The sequence below is a fragment of the Eucalyptus grandis genome, chromosome 7 (assembly GCF_016545825.1).
Source record: "Eucalyptus grandis isolate ANBG69807.140 chromosome 7, ASM1654582v1, whole genome shotgun sequence".
Classification (NCBI taxonomy): Eukaryota; Viridiplantae; Streptophyta; class Magnoliopsida; order Myrtales; family Myrtaceae; genus Eucalyptus; species Eucalyptus grandis.
The window spans coordinates 18,535,493-18,545,206 of record NC_052618.1 but is presented as its reverse complement, the minus strand read 5'-3'; the positions used below and the strand labels follow the sequence as shown (position 1 = coordinate 18,545,206).

At 40.0% G+C, this 9,714-nt stretch overlaps 1 long non-coding RNA gene across 1 annotated transcript; it reads right to left on the bottom strand.

Annotated features, from left to right (window-relative positions):
- Nucleotides 1-5,156: 5,156 nt before the first annotated feature.
- Nucleotides 5,157-8,349, bottom strand: LOC120296290. Its single transcript, XR_005553212.1, has 3 exons — nucleotides 7,628-8,349; nucleotides 5,961-6,233; nucleotides 5,157-5,718 (listed from the first exon to the last, which is right to left on the bottom strand). It is a non-coding gene; the product is annotated as an uncharacterized LOC120296290 (long non-coding RNA).
- Nucleotides 8,350-9,714: the final 1,365 nt, after the last annotated feature.

Genomic DNA, 9,714 nt, shown 5'->3' with positions numbered 1-9,714 from the left:
TCTCATCGTATATTGATTGCCATAATATCCACTTGGCATAGTGTTACTTGCGAATTTGTAAAGAGATGACATTCAGATGAATTGATAAATTGAGACTTTTAGGTATTTAGACAAATTGTGGCTAGGCCAGCTCGGGACTAGGGGTGCTCCATTCCCACCCAGGAACAGTGAACTAGCGCATTTAGTCCTGAAACTGAACCAATATCCTAAGAAATCGTCCAAAACTGACTGGTTGGTAGGGTCCAACCAATTCTCGGTTCAGACAGTTCCTTTTGGTTTGTTAGAATATTTAAATAATAAAATAAACCACGCCTTCATCTAACAACTTAAACTTTTAGAACAACAGTAGTCCCATAAAATCCCACATAATATTAAAGTTGAAGATCTTGAGTTCAAATCTTACCATGCCCCATTTGCATCCTCAATTTCAATGCTTGATACTAGGTAAAAAACCATACCAAGCATGAGATGATCGCTAAAATATTTAAATAATAAAATAAATCATGCATTTATCTAACAGTTTAAATTTTTAGAACAGTCACCAATAGTCTCACAAAATTTCACATGCTCACACCTACTCAGGACCTATCAACACAATTTTGCAGCAAACATATCCAATGGTTGGCCCACGTTCATAAGAGATAAATCAAACAAGGAAACTATGTTGATGAGGACTTATTAACCCGGGGAATAGTGTGTTTAACTCGGTGAGGGTTGAACAATTGTGATTATACGGTTTGGCCATTTTGATGCAATGACCGGGAAAAGTTCAAGTTCTGAAGAGTTACAAGATAGCTTTGTATTATTCTATCACCAATTAAAGTGTATTGAAAGAAGATTGATAACTTCGGATTTTTGACTACATTCAAGTGCGTCTCTTACGATTAATCCTTTATGGCCTTATAAGAATGAAAAATAGTCGAAGCGGAGAGAAATTTTATTGGATGAATGTGAATTCTATACTCCTCATATTCCTATCATGGGTGTGTCCACGTACCGCGACCATTAATACAAGAATCATTTATATAACTTGCCAATTGATAATTGATTGATACACCAATAAAATTTCAAGGCAGAGGATCTCCATTTTCATTGGACATGTCAGTAGTCTTTTCATCATATTCCTATATGATTTGGGTCTGCCTATGAGATTATGCACATGTGGTCTGGTTAACATTTCTTGTGTTAGTCATACTACCTAGTATGTTCTTACTCATAGATCATTTGTTGATCAAAAATCAACTTCATGGATTTTCCCAGGCGGGGTTTTAAAGGTATGCATCAATGGAAGAATGCAAACCGTAAGTCTTAAATATTTGGACGGATCATGGCTAGTGAAACTCCTTTATTACCCTCAAAATGGCATGAAAAAAGCTCTTTGCCGGTGGGGCCGCATTTCAAGGAGGAACTTCTCTAAAGGAAGGAGATGTTCGCGTGTTCGAGCTCGTTGGCATTGATAATATTGAACTCAAAGTCTCCTTTTTTACTATTATTATTTTCGATATACCAATTACGTAAACTTTCACATGCTAATCAATAATTTCAGAGTTTGTGGCAGCACAGTTGAAACCCGTGATAGATATATTAATGGAAAAAGAATAGAAAATGAGATCAAATGAGTGGTTAATTCGCTTCTTTTTCTCAAGGAACAATCAAGTGTATAAATAATCACATTATTGTCGCATTATCTAATGGTGGTCCATTCTTCAGATAACATATTTTTGGGGAACGTCCTTTTAAGATAAGATCGTAGATAAGCACCACTAAATTAGACCACCCAAAGATGCAGTTAATTAACCTTATGATTTATTTCTGTGACCATTAACTAATTACTAATGGGAAAAGAAGGATGCCCGTCTAAATTTGTGCCTAACTATGATTTCTGTGATCATCGACATGGGGTTGGGAAATTAGCATAGGCCATATGATAATTACATGGTTTCATTGTTGAAAGGGTGACGGAAATTCCCGAAGCAATACTCATTGGTCATGGTCATCTCATAATTTTCAATTACAAAGGGAACTCTATTTTTCGCAAAATAATATCCAACAAGAGCGATTCAGAAATAGATTATTTGCCAATCAGCGGCAAACTATCAAACCTCGGGAGCGAATTTCTCTCAGCAAAAGCGGAAGATGTCATGGAAGCAGAAGATATGAAGTGAAAAAAAAAAAAATCTCTTTCTCGAGCTCCACATAGATTTAATTTCAAGAGCAAGAGGCATTGGTGTGCTTCATTTGAAAGCTCATGTGATTGCACTTGCAGGTTGCAGCTCCTTGAAGCCCATCGTCTTTTGTCCTTGTCATAATTCCTTCAACGTCATGGCTCGTCCTTGTCCTCATCCTCGTCCTCGCCGGAGAGAAGACGGAGTTGTTACTGAGCAGGAGACTCCTCCAAGTAGTAGCCTTCCCTTCTTCATACTCTCTGATACGCTGATTCGCTAGTCCAGTAGCTTTAATCAAATTAACAGGCTCATGAAAGTCATCGATCTTAATTAACCGGCAAATCAAAATCATTTTTTTTAGGAAGCGACTGTCTAAATAGCTATTTTCAGTTAACTCACTGTGCAATTGCCACTCCTCATAAGCTGATGCACCGATCATGTCTCAAAAGCATCCAAATTCATGTCCTTAACACGACCTAAGGAAGGGCTTCCATGGGTGTCCTATTCTTGCCATAACCATGAATCATGGAATTTCAAGCAAATGCATTCTTCCCGGAAACTAACATTTGCTCATTCCATAGGCGAAACACGATTTCAGTGTTCCAAGAGCAATCATCCCTGTACGGCATGTAACTAAGGGATCCAGAGACTCACCCACCGCTCCCATCCTCATGTATCCTTCGATCATCGTTTTCCGAGTGAAGTTATTCCTATGAGTTTCGACCAAAAAAAAAAAAGTTATTCATATGAGGCATATCGTCAAACAGTCACCATGCATTTCCGTTTGACCGAACATGGTGTACAGGCGAAGGAAGAAAAGGTTTGCGAGCATGACGGTGCAGTTCGAGTCTTCGAGAGACTAATTACCTTCTCTTGAAAAAGCACGGTAGGAACAAAGCATAAGGAGGCCTTCATAACCAACCGCAAATTAGGACAGACCATGGCAACTTAATTCTCGACGATGAGTGGCAGTGACAGAGGTGAAATCTAGAGCTGGAACAGCGAATACCGAACTGAAGAAGTGTTGGATCTCTCTCTCTCTCTCTCTCTCTCTCTCTCTCTCTCCGGCGTTTCGTCAAACGTGTGGTTACCCCAATGAGGACATAAGAACAGAGCAACCGCGCGGGACAGAGGTAGACCTTTATGGTCGAAGAAGAGATTCAAACTTCTCAATCAGAACACACGGCGACGAGGATGCATTGATGAAGAAAACCCAGCAACGGATAGTCGGCATGACGACGAGATCATCGCAACGCCCAGGCGCCAAGTCACACAATAGGATCGGAACACGAGGTTTCTGCCACCGCCATCACTTCGGAACCTCTGGCAAGCTTCTCAGGCTCCTAATCTTGAAACCATCTGCTTCGTCGATTCCTTGAATCCACTGAATGATGACGACGCTAGGTAACGATGGAAATCCAGCGATGGAATCGCCCGGGATACTCAGATGCGACGCGAAAAGGATCCAAGATGCAACCAAGGATTAGTCACGTGGGCTGTGAAGATAGATCATCCCATAATCTGTTACAGTAAATTTCCAGTAACGGGTTTTTCTTTTTACATGGTAAAAAAGTGGTTCGTATTAGCTAATAAAATTAGGCAAGTGGATAAATGAATTCTAACATGACTAACCCATTGCTAATTGATTGGCCATTGATGTGGCAATTAAGCAAATCCTCTGTCATATGACAAAGATGACAAATAGGTAAATACATAATTTTCTCACAATTTGCCACCTCAGCATAACAACCTAAAACACACCATCCTCTAAGCATCTCCCATTTCCATTCTTTTTTCTCATCCAAATATGTGAAACTGTCGTTTCATTCCATTTTTTTTTTTAATTTCAAGTTTCAAAATTGTATCTGATGTTGGAAATGATTCCTCCATCCACCATTTAGTTTCCATCCTCATAAAATTTAAAATCTTGGAATCTTAATCCACAAAGTTCATTTTTTGTCCAAGATTTTCTGGCACTGATACTACAAAGATGATGCTAGATAGTAGGAATTCAGTTCTACTCAATTAGATTTTCTCTCTCTACTTGCTTTTCCAGTTAAACTTGTGGAAATTGCACGAGTTGCATCTGCTTTGTTGTGTTTCAGCACATTGGATGAATATTGATTTCATTAGTAAATTTGAAAGAATTTTTTCTTTTCTCCATTACTTGTAAAGGTTGTAATGGTTGTGGTTTCCTGAATTGTACGAATATTTTAAATTGTTGAGACAACTGGAGTGACTTTGCAATTAGCATTTCTTGTGTTAGTCATCATTTGTTGATCAAGAATAAACTCTGCAGACTGTCCCTGGCGATTTTGAAGGGAACGCATCAAGGGAAGCATGCCAATCGTGGCTCTTAAATATTCGGACTGATCATAGCAAGTGAAGCTCCTGTACTACCCCACAACGTGGCTCGAGAAAGGTCTTTGCCTGTCAAGCTGCATCTCAGAGAGGAACTACTCTAAAGGAAGGAGATGTCTGTGTTTTCGATCTTGTTAGCATTGATACTATTGAACTTGAAGTATCCATTTTCAAAAGGAATGTCAAGCCTTAGGCGTAAACTTTGGTATGCCTACAGAAAATTCTATCCTTCGCTATATTTTGTTTTGATAATCAGGTCAAAGAAAGCAAAACTCTCTGCTGCAAGTAATTGAATGGTGATGTATTTCCTGATGTTTTTCGGAAAGGGGTGGACATTACACCTGGACATTGCATCTTCCAAAATACCAGGTACGTGTGTGACTAATTTCCAACCTCTTTGCGCATTGCGTGTTCATTCGACAAATAAAAGGTCATAAGCAATCCTTATCTAACGCCAATATGGAGAGTTGATCAACAACAAAGACTTTAGCATATTCCGTGAACTTGAATTAAGGATAACTCTTGCAAGCCATCGATTACACGAGGAAGTTTAGATAAGATGGCTAATCTTCACCTTTTCGCCTCACAAAATGGATGAATACATCAATAGAACAATAATGAATCTTAGACTAATTATAAAACTGGATTGCCATAAAATTTCCAGAACTCATCGTCAGCAGGTATCCCAATGTTCTTTACCTTAGTGCTTTTAAAATTAAGTAATAGCACCATCTGTTAGTGAACTTGCTTGTGACCCCCCGTGTAAATCATTAGCAGTCAAACTACTTAGCAGGTTCTATGAGTCAGACACAGCTGGATCGAAAGAAACAGGGCTGCTCGCCTTGCCGTTTTTGCTGATGAGATTGCTGAAGAGGCCATTGTCCGCTCCATAGATGTGCCCATCTTGGACTGTTTTGTCTCAAACCATCTCTTGTTCTCCTCAGGTTCTATGAGTCAGACACAGCTGGATCGAAAGAGACAGGGCTGCTCACCTTGCCGTTTTTGCCGATGAGATTTCTGAAGAGGCCATTGTCCGCTCCATAGATGTGCCCATCTGGGAGCATTTTGTCTCCAAGCATCTCTTGTTCTCCTTTGTTGCGGGAGTTACTAGAGGGACTCTCAGCAATAATCAAGCCATAAGACCGATGTACTTCATCTGCTCCATAGTTCTGACCCCCAGGTCACGCAACATCTGCAGTATTAGTCAATATGTTAAACACTAATACAAATGCTATAAAAAGATTAACAATGGAGTGGTTCTTCAGATTAATTTAGATCATGTCTTTCTAAGACGGGAACTTGAAGCTCTGCTTTAGTCACCAGCTTCGTCTAGTAGTCTTATAAAATGTTTTACAATCTCTGGAGCAGTTGCCTCTCACATTAGTATAGTTTCTGACTTAAGGGAAAAATACCCAAGCACCAATTCCATTCTACCTGTAGTCAACGGGCAAACCAAGCTCTACATTTGCTTCCAAGGCATCACGCCTATCTTCCTGCATGTTATAGGCACGTGATATGTGCCTTAAACCTATTCCTCTTCCTTCGTGCCCTCGGAGGTGGACCACATGCCCCTGCCGCCGCTTCTATCTGTTACATCACAAGTGCAAGCTGGTTGCTGCTGTGGCATCTAGCAGATCCAGATATGTCTCCTGGGATGAATCCCGAGTGTACCCTAACAAGGACATCCCAATCATCTCCAATGTTGCCCTGTTCAGATGATAAACAATAAAGTAAGAATCACATGATGGGAAATATTGCTGTCTGTAAGAGGACCTAAAATAGGAAAAACTAAGATACTGCTTTTAATCAAAATCATGGCATTCCTATATCAATTGCAGACACATACAGGAACTATAAGAAAGAATTATTGTTCCCAGCAGTTCACTAATATCCTAAAAATCATTTCTCCTGATGTTAACTTTCCTGTCCAGACAACGTTGTTATCCAAGTAAGATAAATTTGGTACTTCCAATTATGATTGGCACATGATTAGACATTTTTTTACATGCTTCAAAATACATTTGATGGAGTTCCAACCAAAAGATACCATCAATTTTTCAGTGGTGTGATTATTCAACTCTAGAGCTTGACAGCCTGTTCTAGTAAAATCATTGTCAAACAAATCATGCGATGGAAGTACATGAGATGAAGTGCAAATGTAAGTTGAGTTGAAAAATTGGACTGCTACAAACAAGATCTTCAAAGTTTACAATTAATCCATACAAAACTCTCTGTTCATTAGTTTCTGAATTCTTAAAACAGTTTTAGCAATTAACTCATAATTTATCTCAACTTGACCATTGTAATTTGCTCAATTCCATCTAATATCGACCTACAGCAATGGGCTGTGAAAGGCCCGACATTGTTGGTAATCTTGCAGCAGCAGCACGTTTAACTCATTTATCTCTTTTCTGGCGGTACCCATAAATTTATGAGCGGTGAAACTTTCTTAATCACACAGTATAAGAAGCTTCTCAATATACAAGTCAGAAAACAATCTAGATGTTCTATCCCTATTTCCTGGTGATACTGCTGAGAATACACCTCAAAGTCTGCCTCAGTTAGCGGTCAACTGACATTCAGACATGAGTTTTGAAAGAGGTAAATACAAGAAAATGTACATAAAAGTAACTGAGGTCACAGGCTCATTAACATAATTTGGCAAGAATCCTGGCCATTTATAACCATATATTAATCTAACGACACCGCAAAAAAAAAAAATTGAGAGAAAACTCTTCAGAACCCAAAATCATTGATCCGCATGGTGTCGACGAGCGGGAATAACAACCACAAACTTAAAGCATAAACTAAAGTTGAGACATGAATAGACCAAAATAGCTTATGCTTCTCTCCTTTTGCTAAGTAAAACAACAGCCCAACAGCCACCCATAAGAGACTCTTTTTTCCTACACCATCCAGGGTTCCAAGTTTTCTACTCTTCATTTATCCACTCCCAAAAAGGGGTGATGCCGCTGGGACAACATCTTGGCCAAAAAAGCCAATACTTAAGAAGTGAAAGTTGCAGCTGAAATTGGATTCGATTGGGGACTACCTGTCCTTAAAAAGTACTTGCATTGGATTGCTGGGAAGAGAATACATACCTGATTAGATCAGCAAGAAATACAATCTTCAAGCTCTCCTGCTGTGCAGGCTCGCGAAACTTTAGGTAATCTTGCCATGGAGCCATCATCATCCACTAACTCACAGAGAACTGCCACAGGCACCAATCCGGCAGATACAGCAAGGTCGACAGAAGCCTCTGTACACCCAGCTCTTTTCAGGATACCACCCTCCCCGTACTTCAATGGGAAAATATGTCCCGGCCTGTTGAAATCTCCAGGTTTTGGAATCTCTAGACGCAAGAGCCAAAGTTGTCATTGGCCTGTCACGCGCTATTACGCCCGTAGTTGTCCATACTCTGCATCCTATAACAACTTTGCTTAACTACCATCCATTACAAGGTAAGAGATGATTAAAGATAATAACTAAGCTGATCGAAGGCCATTAGGAAATCAAGAATTCAAGAAAACAATGTTGTTCTACTGAACTAAGAAAGAAAGTGCACCTTATCTATCATTGGTCTCGAAAACTGATTATCTACCAACTGTGGACAAGTAACAATCCGAAGTGTCTTCCTCTCCAAAGGGCCATTTCTTAAGAACATGAACGTCTAAGAGACCAAAGCAGAATAACAACAAATACACGCCATAAGAAACAAAAAGTTCAAATTATCCCTACCTGAAGAAACCAGTATCAGTCAATTATCTTCAACTATGTTTTGAGAGAAAAACTCAAGGATTGAAGTAGATTTAGGGGATAAAAGCACATACCTCTTTCATGCTCACACGACCAATCCCAAAGCGCCATACTTCACCACGAAATGCCATAGCCTAAGGCACTGCGATTATAAGATCACCCCCAATTCTGTCCGTCCTCATCGCCGGCCGCCACTCCAAATCCGTAATCCGAAGCGTCTTGCTCTCCGGAATCACCGCAGTCAAATCAGACGAAAGACCAATTCGCGAAGAAGGGTCGGCCCGAAGCAGCAGAATTGAAGGATTACGAGTTTCGGCAACCTCGGCATGAAACAAGGCCACTCGGACCTTCGCCATGAAGGTCGAACACCGACTGGAGTTTGAATTTGTGGGGAATCTTTTAGCAGAAATGCAAGTGTTCTACAATCCCAGCATTAAAGCTGCATGTTTACGCAGGTTAGAAGCTGCACAATCCAGGAAAATGGTTTCCCTCAGGGTACATTTTTTTTTTTCCGAAATAATTCACGATATTATTAAAAGATTCCATAAAAGTTGGAGAGGACGGCCCGCTCAAGAGGAAGGAGGAGTATTCGAACGTTGGGCCAAGGAGATAAATAGAAATTGGGCCGAAGATAGTTGCGCTTCCTCAATTAAAGCTTTGCACCTCCCACCTCACGTCTTCTTCAGCATTACGTCGACCCGAGCTCCAGCAAATTCTCTCTCCTCGACTGAAAACGTTTCAAATCTCCGAGCAGGGCCATGGCTTCCGTATGAAACGCCGACAAAGCTGGAACCTTCGTAGCAAGGCCATCCAGTAGAGCTCCCATCTCGTCGCGAAGAATCTCCGAAATAGCTCCAACTGTTTTTCCTTAAAAAAAAAAAAAAAAGGCTCCATGGACATTAATTTTCAAGGTACACAGCTTTGGCGGGTTCCGATTCTTTGCCGACCGAGTCTTTTCTATGTAAAGTTTCAAACTTTGGCGATTCCATTTCCTGAAATTACTGAGCATTGTCCTCGCCAATTCAATTAGGGATTTTGGATTTGTTGGTTGTCTTCGAAACAAGCCATCTCAAACATCACAACTAACCTCGTCTGCTCTCTCTCTCAATCACCCTATGTAGAGCGATTCTTTCGAATATTTAGATGGCGGTCCCTTCGTGTGGAGTAAAGGATGTGGAATAGGTAGATCAAACCAAGAAACTATGCTGACAATAGCTTCCTAAATTGGTTGTTTAACGGTTATATTCTGCATTCCTTACAAATATTTTTCACTAAATAAAAAATTATTACGACCATGGAAAGAAATGCTTGTTTTCTTCTAAAATTAGTCGGTCTTTAGAGTACCAGAATCGAAATCATATTCTACATCGCCAGATTCGGCACTACCGAAAAAAAAAAATTAATGGCCTAAAAATAATTGTCATTTTGGGAC